Source organism: Rousettus aegyptiacus, unplaced genomic scaffold (genome assembly GCF_014176215.1).
Source record: "Rousettus aegyptiacus isolate mRouAeg1 unplaced genomic scaffold, mRouAeg1.p scaffold_m13_p_2, whole genome shotgun sequence".
NCBI classification, from domain to species: domain Eukaryota; kingdom Metazoa; phylum Chordata; class Mammalia; order Chiroptera; family Pteropodidae; genus Rousettus; species Rousettus aegyptiacus.
Window position 1 is genome coordinate 51762122 of NW_023416295.1, and position 25549 is coordinate 51787670.

The following is a 25549-nucleotide window of genomic DNA, read 5'->3' on the forward strand; positions in this document are numbered from 1 at the left end:
GAAGCAGGCCCTGAATGACCTCTGTCCATTATTTGGCCTACAGCAGAATTCTTGCTTTTCCCAAGGGGAGAGAGAAGAAGATGTGTAATCATATGTGATTTGTGTGAGTTTGTGAATGGATTTCTAAAGATTGAAAGTGCTTAGGGATGTGTGAAAGGTGTTAGTCTTCCAGGAAACATGGCAGAACCTAATTCTAATGACATATGCACACATTATGGATAGCTTTGCTATGCTCTTGGTAAACTCAATGGCTTTCTGCCTTCGAACATGAAAGGAAAAAGATGTTGGTAAGAATTCTTCAGGGGAATAAAAATGACATGTTTGCTTATGCTAAGTTATAGCAAAGTTCACTTTTATTCTGTAAATAAAGAGTTGACTTCATAAATATGAGCTATTTACTTTAATGTAAAGGCAGTCCTCTTCATTAAAAAAAAGTCTAATTAAAACCTCTTTAATATGTAAACAAGTGATGTAATTGATTTAAAAATATATTAAAATGGCAAACTGGTATTTGGGTTCTAATAAGTAATCAACCATATTTTTCCTAACACTAGCTTTAACTGACTCTTCTTTGCAAAGGCATGGAAAAGAGGGAATTGCTGCATGAAATAGATCATGCAAAAGTCCAAGCATAATGTTTAATAGACTTAAGAGGATGGGAAAGAGCACATGTAAGCACAAAATAGAATCCAGCACACTTAGTTTTTTATGATTGTTTGTACATTTTTTAAAATTTACAGTTATGTTTCTTTTCTCTCTTTATCCTCCTGTGGCAATAGATTTGGACATAATGCTTTAAATAATGTGATATACTTTGATTTTGTTTTGAGTCAAAGCTTTATGAAGCCTTTATATATTTGAAGAAAGAGTCATAAAACTCAAGCATGTGAAGCATTAAATTTGCTTCCATATATGAAAGATAACTGCCATATAAACATAATTTATGATCCTAAAGAAATGTAAAATAAATTTTTAGATTATGTTTTGGTCTTTTAGAGAAATTCTAGAACTTCAAGACCATTCTTCCAGGATATTTCCTGTGTCTCTCTTTGGGCCTGCATTCCTGAAAGCTGTCGGCATTACACTCTGAGTACCTGATGCTCATGCCCTTGAGCATGAACCCTTTGTGGTTAATATTTAAGATCAGTATGTGGAGCTAGACTGAAGGACGGTGACTTCTTTTATCCTTTGCTAACACTAATGTTGGTTAGTCCATCACCTTCTTAAATAGTAACTGCAATCATATACTCCATCACATCCATCTCTCTGTCAAAACATGAGTGAAAATCAATTGTGGCATTTCTAGAAATATTCCACTCACTTCCATTTTTGTCCTTATGTGCTGATGCACCTACTCAATATTAATTTCCTTCACAGTTAGACTGTGGAAACTATTTGAATGGATTTTTGTGGTAAAAAAAAAAAAAAAAACAGCTATGTGACCTTGGACAAGTCACATCACTTCTCTCGACATCATTCTTCAGATCCAAAATAAGAATCCTTATCTAGATGATTTCAGTGAACTTCCTATTTCCACAATTCCTCAATGGTTATCATCTCCATAAAGCAGTGGTAAAGATTTATGGCTGTTGACATTCTGTTTTATAAAGTTTAAGAAGTTATTTTATCCTTCCTATACATTTTTATGTAATTTTTATTCTGGAATTTTGATTTTTTGGTAGTTATCTTTAGAAATTTGGCCACAGACACTGGGACATATTTGAGAAATAAAATAATAAGTAAGACATAGTTCTTGCCCTCAAAGAGATTAGGGGGCGAGTTCAGGTGGCACAGAGGTGTACAAATAAAGGGCGGAGGGGATATAGCCAGAAAAGAGAAGGTCTCAGAGCAGAGGAAATGTGAAGGAAAATATTAAAGATGTGATGGCTCCTGATTTACTTATAAAAGGACAGAGTTTGTTATAAAAAGTGACCTTGATGTCATTTTTAGTTAGTATCAATAGTGTACTCTTACACTTTAGCTGAAAAAAATAAATAATAATAATAAATAAACCAAGCCTCCAAATAAGAAAGAATTTAAAACCAGAAATTCATAAAGAACACTAACGTGATTTTTAAAATTAAGATGTAATGAACATATAACGTATCAGTTTTAGGTGTATACAATGATTTGATATATCATTTATATGATATATATGTATATACTGAGAAATGATAAAATGTTGCTTGAATGGTTATATAATAGAGGAAGAATAATTATATGAAGCGATAAAAAGTAGTTTTGTAATTTAATACTCATTTGATCAATATAGCAATGCTGACCTCATCAAATCCTTTAGATTCATATTAATTCCCCTTGAAGAATCAGGTTTGTGTATTACTATGCCTTGTCCATAAAATCCATTTATTTGATTTAGAAATACCATTATTTTCTTCTCCAACATCAATGGCTGCCTATGTAATCGAAAAGAAATTGCAGTGAATCTTCCAACAAGAAGTAACTGCATCTCTGAAAATTATCTTCTATGCATTTATAATTAAATGCTGACTTTTATTGTTTTGGATGGAATGGCAGAGAAGGCATGAGGAGATTGAAGGACCTGGTCTCTTTCATGATCCCACAACTTTCCTTCCAGTCTTTCTCACTTCAAAGTACTGCACTGTGGTGAGGTAAGAAAACTCTTACTATTCATTCATCTCCACTACAAGAGAGAGAAACAGAAGTAATTTTAATATTTTTTAAGAAACTTTTTATAAACTTTAAATATTTCCCTGTCTGCCCACAAACGCACTGATTCTATAGGCACTTGAGAAACATTTTATAATAAATCCAGGAAGAACAATTCCAAATATTTACAATAAATACATTATACATGATTTTAAAAATGGCAATCTTTGAGTGAAAAACTACAAGCCTATAACTGTTTCGATTCAGTAAATTCAAATGTGGGGACTCTCAAATATTTTGATATCATGTTTCATAAAAGAGCTGATTTTGTGTGTGCGAGGGATGTATGGACTTTACCACACTTTCAAAGGTCAACCTTCTAAGAACCTACAAGATATTCTAAAGCCAGTAGGCCAATTTTGTGTTGTTAAGGAACTGCAACTTTAAACTTGCTGGAAAACTAGTTTGTTTTAGTCCTAAATGAAGGTTAATTGCAGTTTCTGCATTTATTTACCTAATAACAGGTAAATTTCACAGCATTTCTGACTCATTTTCAAAAGGACAAATTAACCTGAAAGGTGAAGATAAGAACTCACTATTTTCTGCTAGGAAATGGTTTCTATTTCCAAAAGAGTGGTTTCTAAAGGCCCTGCGTTAGTAAATATTTGGGAAGAACAAGGCATTACAGAATGCCGCATATACAAAAAATAAAAATAAAAAAAAGTAAGTACTGGTGAATTTGCATCTAAAAAATCAAAATTCTGAAGTGGCAAATTATGTTTACCATGGGACCACATCAGTACTATGCTTTAGCTAAGTTCCATTTTCTCATAACAAGTGGCAAAGCCAGAATGTGAAATCCGGTAATCAGACAGTAGTCCTGTGGTTCCAAATCGGAACCATAGGGTCTGGGTTCAAACTCTGGTTTGCTATCCATATTGAAATCACTCACCACTCTATCAGAACACCTGCCACCACCCACAGCTTGTGCGGCATCCCCATTACATCCTCTGGGACACGATCCAAGGTCAGACCATTGCTCAGGTTCAACACCAGACACCAAGCATCCTGATCCCTTTCCTTCAGGAAGGACTCAGCTTCATGTCACTTGGTGAACCAAGTTCCCAAATAGGTTATTGGAGAATCTATAAACATTTTATGTTTTAAAACTCAAATGTTATTTATAATTCTAAACAAGGGAATCCAGAATTCAAAACATGATTTGACCATTACTTCAGGCAACTGTTGCCCAAAGAATAAGGATGACCCTCATTTGCGAGCAAGGCCTCAAGATAATTGAGGTATCTCTTTTCAGAAAGCAGTTGAGTAAAAGGTTCAGAACCCCAAGATATATAAATTGGCCAGAATGTTTGGCAGCAAATTCTCTAATTTCTATGAAAGAAAATATTAAATAACATTCTGATATACAACAATCCGATATCACACAGATTCTTCAGCCTTCATGTCGAGCTCTCTTTCAAAGTCCTAGTGGCAGCAGGAGATTCTGCTGTCTTAGAACTGACAGTCAAAAAAGACTTAGTGCAGCTTTTTCTACCTGAATGATTACTCTTCCTCTTTAACACTCAAGGTTAACTGACAATGATGATGTTTCATTACAATATTCCCTTTTCTTTGGGGCATTCTTTGGGGCATTGAGCAGTGAACTGCTGCCACTAGCCCCAATAGGACTATACCAAAGTAACGATCAAGTCTCATGATGGAGACAACTATGCAAAGACTAAAGGACACCTTATGCTTTCATTCTCTTTTCCTTGTTAGAAATTCTCTCATAGGAAAAGCACAGCCCATGCCTCTTAGCCAATTTAGCAAGTCCATACATTTTACACTTTGAAGAAGTATTGTCACATAAGAAATGGCCAGTGTATTGTTTCCACTTTTTGAGACAAGATTACAGAGGACAGTGACCTTTTTGTTTTTTGAAACTGGAAACTTAGCAGTGAAAAAGAGAGAATTGTATCTCAATAAATTAACCTGCTGCACAAAGATATAGTGGAGAGCTAGTTCCACAGGGAGTTTATAATTTGAGAGGTGACTAAGATACATGCATAAAACTCAGCACGAGGTCAAAAGGGACAGTGCAATAGTGTTATAAGGTGGTTCACATAGTTTCATTTTAACTTATCTTTTGCCAACTTATATAAAATAAGTGATTTTAAGTGTATACTATACTAATTTAATAAAAATATCATATTTTGCTTTTACATCAGGCCTTAAATGAGGACTATTTAAAGTTACTGATGTTTAATTGCTTCAGCCCTGACGAATGAAATGTCTTGTGTATGGAATGATGCTATATTCGTTTGATAAACAGACTCATTGTCTAATAGGTGGGATGCTGACCTTTATTTTTTCAATGTCTATGTGAGAACAGACATTTATTCTCTTATGCCTAACGCTTTCAACTTAACAAATGACCATATTCTACAAAATAAAACATGAGATTGCTTGGTAATGAACAAAAGAAAATTAGATTCTACCTGCTAAGAAAACAAGAGAGACATTAGAAAAAAAGAATATGTGACCTAAAACATTGGTAGGTTTTGCATGTACAGATGAGGATAACAGTCTATCAAGAAAAGTGAAGAATGAGCAAAGATACAGAGGTGGAAGGGTGGTATGTCCATTGAAAGCAGAGTGCCTTTCCTTTGTCAAAAGTGTCAGAGTAAACACCAATAGAAACATGTTGGTCTGGTTGTTCACTGATGAAACCTCAGGATCTGGAAAAGTGACTGGCATATAGCAGGAGCTTGAAGAAGTGAATAAATGAAGTGCCAAATGCCCAGAAAATGAGCAATATTTGATAGCTTGAAAGGGCTAAAGCATTTGGATTCCTGCAATGAATGAACTAGTTAGGACTCCTCAGAATAACAGAAACCAAGTTCAACTAAGGAAAAATGGAGTTTATTTGTGTCCATCACAAAACCTGAATCAGGAAAGCATCTGGTTCTTAGGAAGGACAAGAGCCAGAAACAGGAAATCATTGGGAGTTTTCTGGCTCTCTTTTGTCACTACTTCTTCTATACCTGCATGATTCTTTTCTCTCAGTGCCCTGGCCCACCTGATCCTCAGTCTGCATTGCAAGGGAAAGCTGGCCCCTTCAACTGCCAGAATCACACGTAGCAGTTCCCTTTGACTAGGCCAGATGGTCAGACACTTTCCTTTACTCTGGTAGCCAGGAGCACAAGTTCACCTCTGGGGATCAGACAGAGAGGACTGTAGAGAGGACTGTTAGGAGCAGACATTCAAATAATCGAGCCCTATAATAAGCAATTAGAAGGCATGGGAGCATGTGGCCAAGGTATTCATATTTTTATGCATATGTGTCTAAACCATAAATACTACTCATAAGGTATATATATTTTAGTCTAAATTTTTTAAAAAGTCATTGATTTTATGTGTCTGACTATTGTACTGTACTCCTGAAACCAATATAAAATGAGACTGAATGTCAACTCTAATTGAAAAATAAAGAAAAATAAATAAAGTGTTTAGTAGAGTCAACAGCACATAGACACTAGATTAATGTTAATAAATGTGGCTAATAAATTATTTAAAATACAATAAAATTAAACATAAAATAAAAATACTACACATTAGTTCACATATTTTACACTTCTCTCTACATCCTGGTAATTATATAATTTTTTACCAAATATTAGTCACCTGCTCCTCCAGCTCCTTTCAACACTGCCCTGACCCTACTAGAGACAGCGACACCATTTCCCAGACACTGAATAAATTTAATTATTGTGTTCATGCTACCTTGATCAGCCTTTGTAGAAGTATAGGATTTTTGAACTGGAGCTGAAAATGATTACTCAATTGCTTTTTTTAATAGATGAGACTATGCGCCCATAAGTAATTTATAAATAAGGGTTAGAAAATGTTTTGCAAACAGAGAAATAAAAAATTACATTCTTGTGATTCTAAAACAGAGAAAGAAAGGTGGACTTTTGAGTATGTTGCAAAGAACAATGGATTTGGGGACCAAGAACTTTAGTTTTATTGCTTTGCACGCTATATGTGTGACCTTGAGCCTTACTGATAAGGCTCAGAAAGCCTCAGAATTCTCAACTGTAAAATGGAAATAGCCATAATAATATTAACTAATGTACAGTATAGTAAGGAATAGAAAATAAAATATTGAAGGTAATGTCATTTAATAAATGGTAAAACACATACAATGATAGTTATCAACAATAAGTGTGTTAGGTGGAAGACAACCAAGATGAAATATTTACTGCAAATTACTGCAAATGACTAATCTACACATAGTTGATTGGGAGCTTACGCATGACCAGATGTTAAAGAGCGTTTCAGTTTTAAAATACATGATATAACATAGAAAGCTCTATTGTCAGTTCCTGTAGTTATAAGTAGTTTCACATGGATTCTCCATTGTTTTAGGAAAACCTGATATAGATGGCTTTCATAATTCTATCAAGAGGTAATACCTATTGGGTTCAAAATTTGCTTACTAAAACATGTTATTGTAATTAAGCTTTATGTCATGTCCATGTGATGGGGCGACATATTGTGGTAAAAGATAATAAAAACCATAGACATTTGGAGTGGGAAAATAATCTTGTTTAACCTCTAATTACAAGTGAAGATGGGGAAAATATAAGTTTTCATAGAAGAGTTCAGTGACTTACTCAAAGGCATGTGCTCTTTAGTGTTGAACTTGAAGTAAAACACATCTCACTGAGATGTTCACTATAATGCAGCACCTATCATTTAAACATGATGTTAAAAATGAGAAAAAATTTAACTAGATCTTCAATAGAAAGCCACAGATCTGTAATAAAGGACCACCCACTTTTCTCCAGGTAGAATAAAAATACAAACTTTTATTCACAAATTCTATAATTTTCAAAAATAAAGATTCATAGTGGGAATAAAGTAATACTTTTAAAGAAAAATAAAACAAACAAATAACACTGGAATTATTTGCTGTACTTGAAGATAGCTGTATTTAGCTTTAAACTTTTCATATGTGAGTAATTAAATGTTTTGTATGATAGAACAATTGGGAGTGAAGGGGAATCAAGAAGCAGCAATAATAAGAGAGCCAGAGGAAGAAGGGAAAGGAGACTGAGAAAAAAGAGGCTGAGAAAGAACACAAATCCATCTGATGGGAAAATATTTAATGTTTGGCCACTAGATGGAGATATAATGTAAGATGCTACCGCGACTTTTTTTTTTTTTTTTTTTAAACAAGCTATTTGCTGATTTGTATTAGGTACCATAGAGTGAAGCGAGGATGAAGCCGAGAGGATACTGCAGAGGTCTCTGGTGCATGTGTGTATGTGTGCGTGTGTGTGTGTTCGTATATGTGTGTTCAGCCCCAGTGAGACTGTAGCCCTTGTAAATAGTTGGTCACCTTTTACAAGAAGGAATCTGGACAATTGCAACTGAAGGCACGTTGTTATCATCTGGTCTTTGGGAGATGCAGTTCCTCATTGCAGATGGGTAATTTTCCTTTTGATCAGGTAAGCCATCTGGTTGTTTCGTCGCTATGTTAGGCATATTCATTCTAGTTATCCTTTTGGAAAAAGAGCCAGTGGAAATATAGTTTGGGCAGAGCAGGAAGTCCATTTTTGTCTGTGAATTCGGACCAACTGTCCCCCTCCTCCCTCTCACCCTCTCTTCTCCTCCCCTTCTCCTCCCCTTCCCTTCCCCCCTCCTCTCTCAACCTTCCACGAACTAAAATCAGGTTTGTTTTTCAGTTCAGCATTTTGATACAAGATGGGATTCTGTGGCCTGAAATAGATTGGAACCTGGCCAGTTCTTCCCTTTGCTTGTCTTCATCCTGTTCAAGGTCTCCTTTTGAAGCCCCCCCCCCCCTCCTTCATTGATGCTTTAGAACTGGACTAGCTAGCTGTGAATAGAGGTCATAGTGTTCTGGGGGAGGAGGCAAAAATGGGATCTCAGTGTTAAGAAAAGAAGGCAGGGGGACTGCTGCTGGAACCTAGCATTACAGGGATGTTCAGCCTCCTCAGGCAGAGGCTGGACTTTTGAGGAGAAATGCCTCATGTCTTAGATGAGAAGGGGACAATGATTTATTCCCCCTAACTCCCACTGAACCACGCTAAAAATAGGAGCCTGAGGGAAGAGGGCAAGAATTCCTTCTTCCATGGAATGCCAGATGGGAAATATTGAGTTACTTTTAATTAGACAGAGGTCACCATAAGCAATGATACTGCAGATGCCGTAAGGTTCCCAGTGTGAACTGTCTTGCTTTTTTCAAATGGCACAAGAAATGTCTCTGGGAGAACAGGAGGCTTTTCAAAGGTCTTTGTTCCCATGGGTTCCTTCTCTCCTACCTACCTGTGTTGAGGCATGTGTTTAAAGACCCCCCCCCCACCACCACCACCATCCACATTTACTTCTATTTCTTTTTGTTCCCTTCAGTTTCTCACTGACAATTATCACTCCTCTTTAACATATCAGTCCAAATAGAGTAGTAGTAAGTGCTTTTTCATGTGTCTGATGAAACGATCAAAGGCAAACAGGATACTGTTCTGTCCATATGTGCAGATGACTAAATATTTCTGAGGTGTGGTAGCAAACTTGCAAATTGCTGTTGCTATCACACTTACAAAATGTGGCTTCTTTTTCTATGGATTTACAGGTTCACGTGGTGTTTCTGATGTGCTAGTGTAGTAACAGAACATATTTCTTCATAAAGCACTTTAAATCATCCCAAGAGGGTGATGCCAAACAGAAATAGGAAAATTCCATGCTGTGGTTGGTGATTTCTGCTTTGGAAGCAGTGAGCAGCTTACCTTTCCTATTTGCTGCAATACCTGGAATGCCAGGGTGATGCAACCTGGAGCTTCTGCACGTTCACCGGCTGTCTGACACTTTCTTTCCTCTCATCTGTGCACTTTGGAAGCAGAATAACTATGGTGAAAACTCCTGTAAACCTCCCCTTTGTGGCTGTTACTTTCGTAATTGCTCTCAAGCCATTGCATCCTTTTCCAGGAGCGGTGTTGCAATTTAAGCCTTCCTTCACAAAGCTCCTTGAAGAGATTTTTAGATGATATCTATTTTAGGAACATAATGTGTAGACAGGAATGGATGGCCACAGAGATTTACGGGAAAATAATTTCATGGAGAGGGTGAGGTAACATTATAAACCACTGGAACAGAGCACAGTGGCTGGTTATATCACGTGAACCCAGCAATGGAATTAGCTTCGTTAAACTCACTGCAACTCATTTGATGGCCTTTTTCTTTCCCCTTCACATCTTTGGTCTGTTTTTCCAAATATCTCTTTGGGGGGCCAGTGTATCCAGAATGTTCATGTGGTGGGGTATGGTAGTGATTCATACAGGCAACAAAATAATTTGTTAGATTTTGCTGCCAATACTAAAAGTCTCCTTTTACTTGACCCTCACTGGCTGTGAAATTTTCTGTCTGGAGACTCTTTTATTAGAGCAATTTCCCTTTAAGGCATGGTCTAGAAGATTTCTCCATATATGGGAAGGGAGGGAAAGGTACAACTGGAAGCCTAATTAATTATACAATATCCAAGAAGACACTGGGGATCTCAGCCAGGATTCTGCATTACCAACCAGATATACCAGGGTGAAGAGACAGACAAGAGACCTGGAAGTAAACTCTATGGGGCCACCAACACAGGAAATGAAAACTCCGGAATCTCCCTGTTTGAGAGCACTATCTGGGAACTCAGAGATTCAGAGAGGGGTCAAGCATAAGAGCACCTCTCTGGGGCTTACAGAAAAGGAAAGAAAAAATCCGGGGCTAGTTCAGAGTTACCCCTCATACCTCCCAGACCAGGCAGTCCTCATGGATTTATGTGCTATGAACTTGAGACATAAAAGCATTCCTCCAAAACTGAGCCTGGGGGCCCATACCAGGTATTTTCCTGCTAAATAGCTGGAGAAGCCAAACCCCTTATTTCCTGCCTGTGAATACCAAGAATGCAAGACCTGATCTCTGGGCTACCTTGGAGTGGGGAGGAGAGGAGAAAGATGACTGTAGAGGAGGAAGGAGAGAGAGTAAGAATCAGTGATAGAAGCTCTTGCACTCTTCAACTCAGGGTCCATGGGGCTGTGACTGTGAAATAATCACTTCCCTTTGAAATTCTGATTGGTCAATTAAGCATGTTTCAGGACCCAGTTTAGATTATGCTGGTATAAGGTAGAGTTGGGGAAGAGATTCACTTTGCGAGCAATTGTGGTCAGAAAATAAGCCAAATTTCCCCAAACTATGATTTTCCAGCTTTATCTTTTGACTATGTCTCTAGACTCCCATTTATTAATTATTTTATTTGACAAAGACACATAACATTTGTTCTGTGCCAGTTACTATCTGAACAGCACTTTACAAATGTTTTTCAGAAAATATAGAAAGGTAAGGGGATAGAGCACGAGGGGCATGCAGAGAGAAAATGACATTAAGGAGGCGCACGAAGCGATTTTTATCTGAATGAGGTGAGAGAAGAGCATTCTGGGCAGAGAAAAGGGAGAAAACACAAAGGCCTCAAAGGGAACAGTGTCTCGCAGGTGTAAGGAATGGCACTTACCTTGTGAGTGATCATGAGAACAGAAGAAATGGAAGGAAATGGGCCACACGGGTCATCAGCCTGATCTGTGGAGTCTTGGCAAGTGTACTTAGGGCTCTATTGGTCCTTGGCTTTTATGAAACACAAATCAAGGAGCTTTAGGTCTTGTATTTAATGGTGACAAGTTACTAGGTAAAAAATAAATAAATAAACAAATCATTTCACATGCAAAAAAAAGTTTTAACAATTTGCAAAGTTCTGTGAAAAATGTTATACTGCCTAGAATACAGTGAAATTGGCTCAAAAGTGTTAAAAAGACTTCTGAAAGACACCGTTTCAATAAAATTATTAGTTAGATCGTTACAAACTATGAGATAAAACAAAAGAGCTCCGATGACGCAGTTGGTCTTGCTTGTACTAAGGACTTTTTCCTCAAATGACTAAACTGAGGAGGTGCAGGCTGAAGACATTAGGGTAGCAACCATTCTGTACATCCCCTCAGAGTGGTCAGGGAACTGTGGGTTCTCACAGGTGGTTGAACAAATCATTTTTTGCAAATTAATTACTATTAATGTGATTTCAAAGTAACACGATAAAACATAAACATTAATTTACATTTTTATTTACATTAAACCTTTGGTCGTGATATTTCTGTTTCTTTAAAATTCACATTCTAATGGTTTCTTTTTATATTTTCTGACTATTTGCTCCTACAAACTCTCAGTTACTTGCCAACATTGTAGTTTCTCTCAAGCAAATGTGAGCTTTTTTTTCTAACTTAGAATGGACTGTGGTTCTTATTTTATCTCCATAGGTGGTTAAAAGTCCTTGCCCTCTCAAATGACTCTCCCGCCTTTTGCTGATCCATCTACAACCTTGGCTTTAATTTTGATGAAGTGGCTATAATATTTGGCTTTAATTTTTTCCTTCAGTACTTGTGCTTTTGATATCATGTATAAGAAACCATTGTCTAATCCAAGGCCACCAAAATTTCCTTTTATCTTTTTTCTACAAGTTTTATAGTGTTAGCTCTTACATTTAGGTCTATGATCTGTTTCGAGTCAGTTTTTATGTATAATGTGAAGTAGGGGTCCAGCTTCATTCTCTTGCATGTTGATATCCAGTTTTCCCAGTACTATTTACTGTAAAGACGGTTCTTTCTCCCATTGAGTTGTCTTGTTAATCTTCTTGGCCATACCATGTTTATGTACATCTATGTTTTAGCATATTACTGTTAGCGGTAATTGCACACACTAGGTGCTTGGGACAACTATTTTATTTTTATAAAAAGAGCAGTGAGATGCTCCCTGCTTGAAAATCCACATAACTTTTTTTTCTTTTTTCTTTTCACATAACTGCAAAGTATGAGAAAATTGACCCATATGCCCTTATTTGTTCGACACTTTTTTGACCAAGCTTCATGTCAAAATTTTCTTATATTTGAAAGCATATTTATTTATGGCTGTACTGGAAATGTAAGAAGAGAAGAATGTACAGTTCAGTAATGAGCTAATATTTTTGGAGACAGATACAGATTACTAGTTATTTCTAAGAACAAGTTCTACTGTATTGCACATGCTTTCCCAACTTATACAAACATTATCCATGTTCTTTGTAATATACATTCCTAGTCTGTTTTTTTTTTTTTTTTCGTAAACATCATTGAACTTAAGATAGTGGAATTCCATTTATATAGGGTTGATTTTTGCATTAGCTTGCTGGGGCTACCATAATAAAATACTGCAAACTGGATAGTTTAAGCAACAGAGGCTAAAAGTCCAAGATCAAGGAGTTAGCATGTTTGTGTATTTATTTGTTTGTTTGTTTGTTTTTGGAAGCCTCATTTCTTGACTTGCCTATGGCAACCTTCTCACTATGTCTTCACATGATTTTTTCCTCTCGGTGTGTATGCATACCTTTGAACAATTTTTTGTGTCCAAATTTCCTCTTTGTATAGGGGTTCATTTTACTTTAATCACCTCTTTAAGGGGCCTTATCATCAAAAACAGTCACATTCGGAGATATTAGGTTTTAGGGCTTCAACATATGAATTTTGAAAGGGTCACAATTCAGCCCGTAACAGTTGTCTTTGGCTACACTTATGACTGCTAAAATAATGAGCCAAGATTTAAACTAAGTCATCTTTTGTTGTTAATAAAATCGTTGTTGTTGTTGTCATTGTTCTGATTATGGCAATGGTGCATTTTCATTATTCATTCCTTCCTCCTGCTGGATACTACAGAGTTGGTTGTCTGTGTGTTTGTTAATAGTCCAATAAAGGCAATTAATTAGGATCGCATTGAAAGATACATAATGAATAACAAAGTGGGCAGAAGTAAAATGGTGACAAAGAATCTACTTGTATGCCTATGTCATGTTTATATTTATAATCTATGATAACTTTACTAAGCTAAGGCTCATATTTGTTTCAATGAGAAAAATGACAAAAAGATATAAAACATTGGGTATTCATGAGGAATTTATAAGTAAATTAATTTCAAAGTGTTTCAATAAAGAACTGAAACAGTCAGGTTAGTTTAAGTATAAAAGTAATGCTTGGAAAGTCATTATAGCTCACAGAATAGAAGGGTAGCTAAAATCTAGACATTGGAAATGACAAAGATAAAAACAGATGTGATGGTCACATAGCCCAGACTTTTTGGTGGTTTCTACAAGGTGCCATTATCTCTTGGAATGATTCAGTTCGACTGCTTTCAGGTGCTTTTTTTTTCTTCTTGGCATTCAGGTTTAAGACTAAAATTCTAGAAAGTGAGCATCTGGTTGGTCAAGTTTGTATTATAATTCTGATCCCTTTTAAGGATGAACTGGGCTCCTCGATTGATAGTACCACTAAACTATTTCCCTGTTCAGGAAGAGTAATTCCACCTAGATAAAATTGAAAATAGTCCATGTAAGCAGAGTTAGAAGAATCATTAAGCAAATCATGGTTGATGCAAATAATGAGATGTTATAAAGCCATTAAACATAATGTTTCAGGACACATTTTCTTTTATGCCAAATTGCTCAGGATATAATGATACATTAAAAAGTGCCATGTAGACATATATATCTAGTATGATCTCAGTGAAAAACAGAAAAATTTTTTTAAAAGTGTATTTGCTTAGGAAAAAAACCTGGAAAAAATGTGATAGTTATCTCTGGTTTATAGGATTGCAATTTCTATTTTCTTCTTTATAAATTCTTTTTCAAAAATAGAATATTACATCTTATTTTTTATAATAAAAGTAATATATGTTAATTACATAAAGCAAAAAGAAAACAAAGAAGAAAGATGATAACATGACCACAATAATTCCACATAAGCAAAATTATCAGTATTAATATATACTGATATATTAATCTGAAATAAGCATATATTGCTTTAAAAATATAAATATAAATTAACAAAGATTATTGTCAAATGGAATTAGACATCTTTGGACTTTTTGATGGTTTCTGCAAAGTGAACTTTTGTGTGCAAATATTTGCTTTATTTCTAATCAAAATAGTAAACTCAAAGTTATTGAGGAAATAGTTGAATGTTTGAATATTTTATCATCTCAAAAACCCTCTATAATAAAATTGTGTATTTTGAAAATTTTGTAACAATAGATAAGCTCTGGGAAGTTTCTAATAAAGTTAATTTAAAAATGTCAAAAGTGTGTTAACCAGAAAATTGTGTAATTTAATAATCTAACTTATCCCTTTAGAATTCAGCAGAATTTTAGGAAAGGAATTTTTTATTCATCCAGTCTCTGCTATTTGCAACAAATTGTTTTAGTAAAAATTGACCTCAGATTGAAAGCACTAAAAAACAAAGTATGTATATAACTTTGAAAACTACTTATAATAAAACTCATCAAATTGGAAAAATCAAGTTATAAGATTACCATAATTATCAAATGGAATGATGACAAGAGTCAACTAACAGTATATACTATTGAGCCAGAAGAGGCAAAGTAGAGCAGTAAAGGTAATTATTAGTTCATGCTACATTTGCAGATGTGAAATTATTTGTGTTGAGAGTGCAGGGGAGGAATCTATGTGAAGGAGAATAGATGGTTAATGACAAGTCTTAGATAATAATATCTAAATTATTTTAAATAATTATTAATAATTTAAAAATGAAGAAATATTGAATAAAGAAAAGAATCCAGATCTCAGCATTTCTAATTATATATTCATAGGAAAGGGAAAATTAAGAGAATTGTTACATAAAATATTTCAATCTAAGAAATTCAGTGGATTTCAAAATCCTAGAGTTACTTTAAGACTTGACAAATGCTGCCAGGCAGCAGTTTGATATTACCCTGGAATGTGATATGCCATTTAAAAGGCCACTGGTATTTTGGACTATGTATGTCAGTGCATTGGGACAAACCCTAAGAGGCAGCAGACAGTATTTGGTCTAGATACCATAATTTCAGTGCTACCAGGGCTTTGGCATTTCAGGGTCTAGGGGATTTGAGGAGTCTGGAAGATTCCAATGCCGTATTTTAAGGCATTTTGAGGATTATAGGTTAACTTGTATGAAAAAGACAAGAGTGCCTTTTGAAGAAACCCAAAAAAAGGGATTTTGAACTTAATGAAGTTAAATAGAAATATATAAACAAAGAAAAGGAAAATAAGGGCGATTTCCATAAAACTCTTCATGGAATAACAAATAGCATCTTAGCTCTCTCTTCTCTGGGGCCAAACTGTACCTTACTCTCCTTTACTCTCTCTCTTTTTTTCTTTTTTTTCATTCCTAGACATTTTGTTTTACCCTCTGTTTTTGCATTTCATTTGTAACCCTCCCTCCATTCAGTAGGTTATATAAAAATAATTCCACAACTGCATCCCAAGTATGTTCATAGTCTTTGTTGCGTGTAGAATATAATACAGAAAATAGAAAAATTCGTGATTTCAGTAGCTATTTTTAAAGTGTGATTCACAGACCCCCTTGAGTTCCTTTGGAACCTTTTACAGAGTCCATAATAATAGACATAATTTCATAATAATACAAAAACATTTTTTACCTTTTTTACTGTTGACATTTGTACTTACAGGGTAAGAACAAGTAACTCCTAGCCTTAATACTTATCACGACAATGGCACCAAACTGTACTAGTAGTCATTGTATTCTTCACTACTATTCACTCCCAGTAAAAATAAGTAAATAAATAAAATTAAAAGCCATTTTTATTAAAGAAATGTCTTTAATGAAGCAGTAAAGAGTATTAATTCTATTTCATCTAGACATGCAGTATGCATATTTTAATATTCTCTGTATTGAAATAGGTAGTACACATCAAGAACATCTGTTGCATGCCAAAGTAGGATGAAGGTTGATTCTTTAAAAATACTTGTGCAATTATTTGAGTTACAAGCTGAGCAAGACGCTTTTTTCTATGGAACACCACTTTTACTTAAAAAAATGACTGACAAATTATGGTTATTCAAACTTGTTTTTTTGGCAGGTGATTTTTTGAAAATGAATGAAGTGAGTCTGCCATTTCAAGAAAAGTAATTGACAATATTTGTTACCAATGACAGCATTGGAACATTTTAAGAGAAAATTTAGAATTTTGGAAAATTTGTATTTGCCACTATGTGTTCAACAGCTTCTCAAAACTTAAAGAATTTTCTGATGTGATTAGTGGTATGTTAACAGATGAATAATGAAATGTTTCAACATTTCAAAGGTCTGAATAACTCAGTCAACAGTATTTTAGAAATGAGCAATGGATAATGATATAAAATCATGCATGGATAATGGATAATGGATCCATTCAAAGTGCAAGATAAACCAATGTGTAGCAAAGTACAAGTTTATTGATATGGTTTCAGATTCTACTTGTCTAGTTTTGGTAGACTATCAAAGACTATTCCCAGTTATGTTAAAAAACTATTAAATTTTTCCAACTACATGTCTATGTGAGACCAAATTTTCTTCATCAAATGTAAATCATAACAAATTGAATGCAGAAGCAGATTTAAGAATTTAGACATCAAGCCATATATTAAAGACATTTGGCTTAAAAAAATAATTTAAATAATGAAATAAAAATAAAATAACTCAGCATATTTTTAAGGGTCATTATTTTTTACCTAAGATATTTTCTTAACATGTTATTGGTTAGTGTTAGTTATAAACTAATTAATAAATATTTTCATGATTTTCTATTTTAATTTCTAATATAATAAATATCAATAAACTTAACCCACATAAACAAAATATCTGAATATTACTGATCTGAAGAAATCAAAATTCTTATTTATATGTACTAGTTTCAATGCAAAATCAGTACTGTGCCTTGATTGGTCATAAGAGGATTTAAAATTCTGACTTAAATTTGGAACAAAGATTTTTCTCTATTATGATACCCAACATCACAATCATTCTTGACTTCATTCAATGTTTCTATAAAATTCTCAACTTCTTGAAATCTGAAGAAGAGTAATGGATAAAGAAAGGATCAAAGTATTCTGAGTCACAAAATCAAGGAAAGGAATCAAATAATTACCACTGCTTACATGATTATCATTGTGGTGTTAGCTGCTTTTATAGTTCAGTGCTTTTCAATATATTTACAGTTTTATAACCATCACTACAACTCTATTTTAGAACATTTCCATTAAGCTGAAAAGAATCCTAATGCTCATTTGCAGTCACTCCCCCTTCCATTCTCAGCCCTAGCCATCATCGTTCACTTTCTGTCTCTGTACATTTGTCTTTTGGTATTTCATATGAATGGAATTATGCAATATATCATTTTTTGTGTCTTGCTTCTTTCACTTAGCATATCTTTGAGGTTCAATGTTGCAGCATGTATCAGTACTTTAGTATTTTTAATTGTCCAGTAATATTCCATTGTATGGCTATAACCCACTTTGTTTATTCATTCACCAACTAATAGAAATTTGGGTAATTTCTACTTTTTGATAAATACTTTGTTTATAAATAAAGCTTCTATGAGTATTCCCACAGAAATTTTTATGAGCATGCATGTTTTCACTTTCCTTGGCTAGGTACCTAGGAACAAATATATTGAGTCAAGTAATATACCTACGTTTAACATTGTGAGAAACTGCCCAAGTATTTTCCCAAAGTGGCTGTACCATTTTACATTTCCACCAGCAATATATGTGGGCTCTAATTTCTTTACATCCTCAACAACACTTGTTATTATCTTTTTTTTATTATTATTGTTATCCTAGTGGGTGTGACATAGTATCTCATTGTGGTTTTAATTTGCATTTGCCTCATGGCTAGTGATACTGAGTATCTTCCAATGTGGTTATTGGTTATTTATATATCTTTTTTGGACTAATGTCTATTCAAATCCTCTTTTTAATTGTTTTTCTCATTTTATTATTGATTTATGAAAGGTTTTTAAAAATATATTCTGCATACAATCCCTTATCAGGCATATGATATGCAAATAATTTCTCCCATTCTGTGGGTTCTCTTTACTTTCTTGGTATTGCCATTTGAACTACAAATAATCTTTTATGAAGTCCAATTTAGTTTTTTTCTTTGATCTTTTTTTGTGTGCTTTTGGTGCAATATCTAAGAAATCATTACCTAATCTAAGATCATGGAAAATTACTCATATTTTTAAAAAAATTTATAGTCTTAGCTTTAATATTTACATCTATGATCCATTTTGAATTAATTTTTGTATGGTCTTATGCATAATTCCAAATTCTTCCTTTCGCATATGGATATCTATTTTTTCCAGCACCAATTGTTGAAAAATTTATTTTCTCATTGAAGTGTCATATCATCTTTTTTAAAAGGAATCAACCAATGTTTTATTAGTTGCTAATCAAAGCTTAATTGATAAAAATTCTTGTCAAAATTGTGTTTTCTTCTTATTTATTCAAGAGTGAATCAGAATAGGAACCATTGCTGCTTACTCTGTGTGTTTATATATATACGTGTGTGTGTGTGTGTGTGTGTGTGTGTGTGTGTGTGTGTGTATATATATATATATATAATGTCTAAATATTAAAAAACTATTTGGTTGCTATAAAATCGAGACCTTCCATTAGATTGTATCCATTTCGTCATACAGTGTCCTTTACTATGTTCATGTTCTATTATTTTCACTTTTGATTTTTGTTACAGCTGTTGAATTTTGAACTATTCTGCTTTGCACCTCTCACTCTTAAGAGATAGTGTTGTTATTCCAATTATTTTATTGATTAATTCAGCAACTTTTTATTGCGTGTCTCTCATGAATAAAGCACTCTTCATGGTATAGTGAAGAATGCAAAGATGAATGCCACTCTTGGGGTGCTTATGAATTATGAGACATATTCAAAAGTATACATAATGGTAGGTAGAAGTTGGCAGGTAATGTGAGAGTTGCAGATAAATCCTTATGGGAATTTAAAGATGACTTGCTGTTTGTTTTGGAGAAGTATCAGTGGATGAAGGGATTAACAGTCCATATGACAGCAAATTTGGCTCCACATTGGCCTGTAAAAGTAGTTAAGGGGTTCACAAAGTAGTAAGCATCCGATTGATGAAAATAAATGAAATATATGTAGCTCTTAAAAAGTATGGCCTGAGATAAAAACAATTATAAGTAACAATATTCATTGTACAAGACATGCCAGCTACAAATTAACTGTCTCTCCGCTCCAATCACACTTTAGTACTTTACCAGCAATAATACATTGGGCTCCTTAAGCAGTTGTCTTTTACAGGACAAATACTTAAAGAGGGCACTGAAGGGACATTGCACTAGGAAGGACTTTCTCTTCCGGGTTCTAAATGCTACATTTTGATTTTACTTGCTTCTGGTGCATGGTCTGTTAGACATGTGTGTGTGGAGACACCTGGTGATATTCTTCTCCAACCACGTGCCCAGTTGGGGCGGTCCACTGGTGATTTCATAGCCCTAATAAGGGCCCAGTGACCACTTTGCTACAGCCCTCACAACACAGGCCCCACATATTTCTGGACATGTGTATGCCCAAAGCAATGCCTCACTCCTCCTGAAGGCCCACCACCAACCTTGGCTAACCTGTGCCTTGGCTGACAGTTGTTGCCCATCTCTGACGTGGGCATCTCACAAATTATCTGCCAAACAGTAAGGTGGCTTCAACAATAACTTTCCCAACAAGGTCTGAACCCAAGCCTTGTGAAGGAGAATGCTTCCATGTTTATCTTCCTTTGGGCGCTATACTTCAGCCCTAGGATACCCTTTAGACTTTTCTTGCATCTTTGTAGTTATTCTCCTATCATAACTTAAAAATCCTTCATGTTAAACTTTTGTATTTAGATCAACACATGGTTTCTGTCACCTCGTTGGATCTCAGACTGGTACCCATTGCTACAAGTTCTTTCATTTAGTTAATATTATTGATTTTCAAGTTCCTCAATTTATAGTGGTAAAACCTTAATTTCATATCACTATCTATGAAAAATAATTACACAGGCTTGACATATCATCTTTTTTTCTGGCTTCATGCAAATAGTTTTTTCGCCAGTGAATATGAAATAGTCTAGTGTTCTCAGAAATAAAAATGAGGCATTCATTGACCAAACATAGCGTCGTCCATCCTATTTCCAATTCAAATGCTTGGTTTCATATTGAATTATCCATATAACAGATTTTGTAAGGATTGATTGTTTTGGCCAAAGTAAGCAAATGAGATATATTTAAACTATTTTCACATGGTCAATTATATGATGTTTATTTTAATAAAAGTTTCAATTAAGCATAACTCTGTATATTAAAGTTTTAAGATACGTGAGATCTATAGTTCACAAAAGCATTTGTTAATTGTGACTTTGTTTTCACTTCTATTGCCAGAACCCTAATTTACATTAGGACTGTTGCTAGCCTAGGTAAAAAAAAAAAAAAGTTTTTAAAATTTTATGACTGATTTTTTTTTAACTCACAAATAGCTATTGTAGCTTAAAGATTTTTAGAACAATGAAAAACAGTAACGGCGAGGCTACAAGTTTCTTGACTCTAGCATCTTCTAAAAGTGAAAATATTTACCATTTTCTAAAGAACGACCAAATACAGATACATATATTTCTTTTTGTGAATTGTTATATATGCAATTAAGAAGAAAACTAAATCCAAACAATGCAAGTGACACACAAATAGTTTCACAATGAACTTCATTTATATGGATATAAGTGTTCTAATTCTCCAAGTCTCTAGAACACAACCTAAAATCAAGAATTTGAACATCTAAATATCTTTTCATATCCCTTCCTTCAAGTTGAAGTATAGGTGGCGTTTCATATAATTTTTAATAGACCCCTATTAAAAACAGCTCTTTCAAACCCTATCATTCGGTAAAAGCAAATTAATAGGGACTATAGGTTAAAGTAGAGATGGAGAATTCTAGAATCAGGCATTCCTTCTGGCAAGAAGTGGAGAGTAGAACTTAAAAGTAGAAGCAAAGTATAATTACCACATATTTGTAAACTATTAAGTAGGGATACAGAAAAAGCATATAATATTTTTTAGATTTCTATCAGTAATGGTGAAAACACAGTGTTTTGTTCTAGTGGTAAACTACATGCAAGGGTAGATTTGAAGATCTGTCTTTGAGAAAAGTGAAAAACTTTAAAACCTTCATCTTAACTCAATATTTTGAAATATCTTTAAGAAAACAAAAAAATAAAACAAAAATCACACATATATTAAAATTGATAGTCACCTAGAATAGTACAGATTAAAAAAAACACTTTGTTGTGCATAGAAATTGTGTCAGACCAATTTAATTTTCTTCTGTGTCAGTAAAAAGTCATATTTATCAAAACAAAAATAATAGATGTCACTTATCTGTGCTTCAGTGAGGTTTTTGCATTATCTGTACACAATCATTCATAATTGATTTCCAACTTTTATATTGGAATTATGAAGGACCACCACATGAAAGAGGCTGAAATTTCAGTGTCTGATGATGGTTATGATACTCACTGACTATCTAAAGTCTTCTGTGAAAGAACTATGTTTTATTAAATACTACCATATATAATTTTTAAAAAGATTATGATATGCATGTGTGTAAGCAATATATTCCATATGAATAAAAGCTCAAATGGGCATTATAGATTCTTGGAACCTTAAGAATAAGTCTGAACATGATTTCCTATAAATATTGGGTCTATGTCATTTTGCTGTTAGAGTAATGTTCAAGCAAATCCAGAAGGTTAAAAGTGATTTTTTTTTTTTGATATCCTGGAGAAAAATATTAATTATACTCTACTAAAATCAATGGAGACTATTACTGTTTAATAACTTTTTACTGACCTCAATGGCTACAATGAGAATATAAATTTAAGTGACATATAGTAAATTATATTAATAGCTCTGAGGGGTATAGGAATAGGAAACAGAATAACCTTGAAAATTTTAGAAATTGGTTCATTTAGGCAAGATAGACTCTAGTGTGTAAAGTTCAGCCCAAGTGTAGTATATTTTAAATCAAGAAAAATTATACAAATAAGAAGATGGGAACACTAGTTAGTCACAAGTTGGTGGAATCAACAAGGCCCTTGTGTTTAACAGAAAGTCAATAAGCATTTGTTGTTTCTAATTAATTACAGGAAGAATAGAAGGATCATAGAATATTTTTACATGTAAAGGTGAATTTTATTGTTTCAATCTTTTTTTTAAAAAAGTTAAATTTTTGATTTATACAAAAACACAGGCTAAAAAAAAAAGATATCCTATCAGTAATTTGTACTAAAGGAGATGTATGCAAAAGTCAGGCATCTACTTTATGCTGTTCTTATTACCATTTTCCTATTAAAGTGTCTAAACAGATCAGTAAAGTTGGGCAGAAATTAGAAAGGAGCAAATAAACAATGCAAAAAATTATATAGTGTCCACGATATTGGATTGAAAAATTTTCAGTTTGGCAAAGAGAAAACTAAAGGAGATATGTTACTACTTTTAAGTGTATGCAGGTTTGTCCTGAGGAGAGTATTCTATTGGATCTTTTATCTCCATGGAAAGATAAGTCACTGGAAATGGGCATAAACTGTAGCAAGGGAAAGATTTATTTGGTTTATTTTTTTCTACTTCTAAAAATGATTTGATCTGAATTACAAAATCAAATACGATATAAATCAGAAAAATGAAGACCAAAAAGCCAAAAAGAGTAGTAAAATAGATGTTGCCAGACACTAAAGTATAATGGTGATTTTTGTTTGATGTCGAATTTAGCTTCATGCTTCTAACGACTAAATGGACAGGGTAGGGGAACATGGTGGATTACACAGTTAGATGCATTGTCAACACAAGAAAGTAATGAAAGGGGAGGACTTTGCTAATCTCTGATGGCCCTACATTCTCTAGCGTGTAACAGCATGTAACTCTAGCATGTAACTTAGTTTAATTGTTACTTGGTGATTGATTGATGGGCTTATTGGTATTTAGTGATCATTTTTTCTTGAATTCCATTCTACTACATATATGCCTAGCAACTGTATGCCTCTGCCAACTGAATAGAAATTTCTGGTATTTTTATCATATCCAATTTATTTTCTTCATTTCTGGCCCTACTTTGAAATATCTAAAACAGTAGATATTTTTATACCAAGATTCCTTGAATTTTGAAGTGCCACATTCTAAATGTTATTCCTTATTTTTGCCAAAAGATTATATAATAACACATAAAACTGTGACTTTATGTGGAAAATAAATTTGGCTCAATTTAATATTCTGGGCACAACTTAACATCAACTGCACTAAAACTTTTTCTTTCTGGCAGATGTTCTACAAGATCTAAATTGATCATTTAAAAGAACACTTTCAACCACTCAACTCATTAAGTGGTTCAGAGCTTCCATTTGCAGGTAGCCCATTCTAACAGACCTATCAGTATACCATTCCCTCAAAATCAGTCTCCAAGTGTCATTCTTTCTTTCTTTATTTTTAATCGTTAAACTGTAGTAATAATGGCTGCCTCTTTTTTTTCTAATAAGAATTTTCATCCATCTTTTATAACGTAGAGCTCTGACATCTCAACTAGCCATGTGTCCAAGTGCTTGAAATTATGTTAACGACAATTTTTTGAGGAAGATTTGGCCTGGAAGGATTTTTTTAGTCTACTTCTATGACAAAGTGGATGGCTCAATTTCTCAGTGAGAGAACATGTTGGGACAACAAATGTTTCTAATATCAGCCCTATCGCCTAAATTTCTGGTTTAAAACAAGAGCATTGAACTATGAAACAGTAAGCCAAATTCAAATTTGAAACTCCCTACAAACTGTCTGACTGGAGATAGTCACTTGTTATCTCTGACACTTAACTTTCTTGAACCATGTTGTCTTCTCCTCTAAGGTACACAGTTAAAATTTAAGAAACTTTTATGTGCAGTCTTTTTCCATTTTTAAAATTTTTGTCAGAGAACACTTGTTTTCAAGGAATAAAAACATATTCAAGCTATTATAAGCAAAACGGGTCATTTATTAGTAAAAATATATAATTGGAAATCCCAATGACCAAAACACAAGTCATAAAAAGCCTAAATTGGAACAGAGAAGTCAGGAACCAAATCAACCTAACCACTTGTTCTCAGTGGTTGCATGCTTATTTCTTGTTTCTGCTTATCTCTCTTTTGCTGTTTTGACTGATGTCCTTTGCTTGCTGATGGCCAGATATCAATTCCCCAGCTTCAACTCTATATTACTCAGTTCAGGTTCCTATTAAATTGTGACACACTAAGTCTGACTCCAATTTAAACATTCTCCAGAAAGAGAACCCCACTGGCTCAGTTAAGCTTACGGATTCGTTGCTCTGTGATCAGTGTCTGCATTTAACTTACCAGTCTATGGTTGTGGAAAAGGGATAGGAACATCAGGGAGTATAAACATGATTGTCTAGGTTCATCTTTCAGCGTGAGTTACACATTGGGCATAATTTCCAAAAAGAAGTGAGGGCTGCACTCAAAGTGTGTTATTGTAAGAATTACATTTATAAATGGTGGAATTGAAGACAATGGAGGCAAGAAACTATTCTAATGTCACAATTTTATTAAAGATTAGAATCAAAATTGGAACCAAGGTATTCCCATTCTAAATCCCATGATCTCACCGTGAAACTTTCAATGGTTGAAAAAATACATCTCCAGATCAGAAACATTTAAATTATTTGAAGCATCGATTCATCTTTAATCAATGAACCAATATCTGCATGAATTAACTCAGTTTCTTAGATAGTAAAAGTTTGCTTTTAATATATTTGTAAATGATGCCTTACTAGTCCATTCTTCTATACTGATGCTTCTCAATACTTACCTATTGATCAAGTACAAGTCCTACATCCTAATCACCTGGACAGGTGGTTTGAAAACAGTTTTGAGCTATACTTCAGCTCTCTGAAACAAAATCTTGGGGTGGG

At 34.1% G+C, this 25549-nt stretch overlaps 1 protein-coding gene across 8 annotated transcripts in view; it reads left to right on the forward strand.

Moving 5' to 3' along the window:
- Positions 1-25549, forward strand: part of LOC107521033 (sodium channel protein type 1 subunit alpha) — a 121988-nt gene that overhangs the window by 10817 nt on the left and 85622 nt on the right. For 4 of the 8 annotated variants that reach the window (XM_036236639.1, XM_036236645.1, XM_036236641.1 and 1 more), the window contains exon 1: positions 7877-8141. The exons of the other annotated variants lie outside the window; for them this stretch is intronic. The gene's annotated coding sequence lies outside the window, so the exon portion shown is untranslated. Of the gene's footprint in view, positions 1-7876; positions 8142-25549 lie in introns of those variants that run through there. 8 annotated transcript variants of the gene reach the window in all.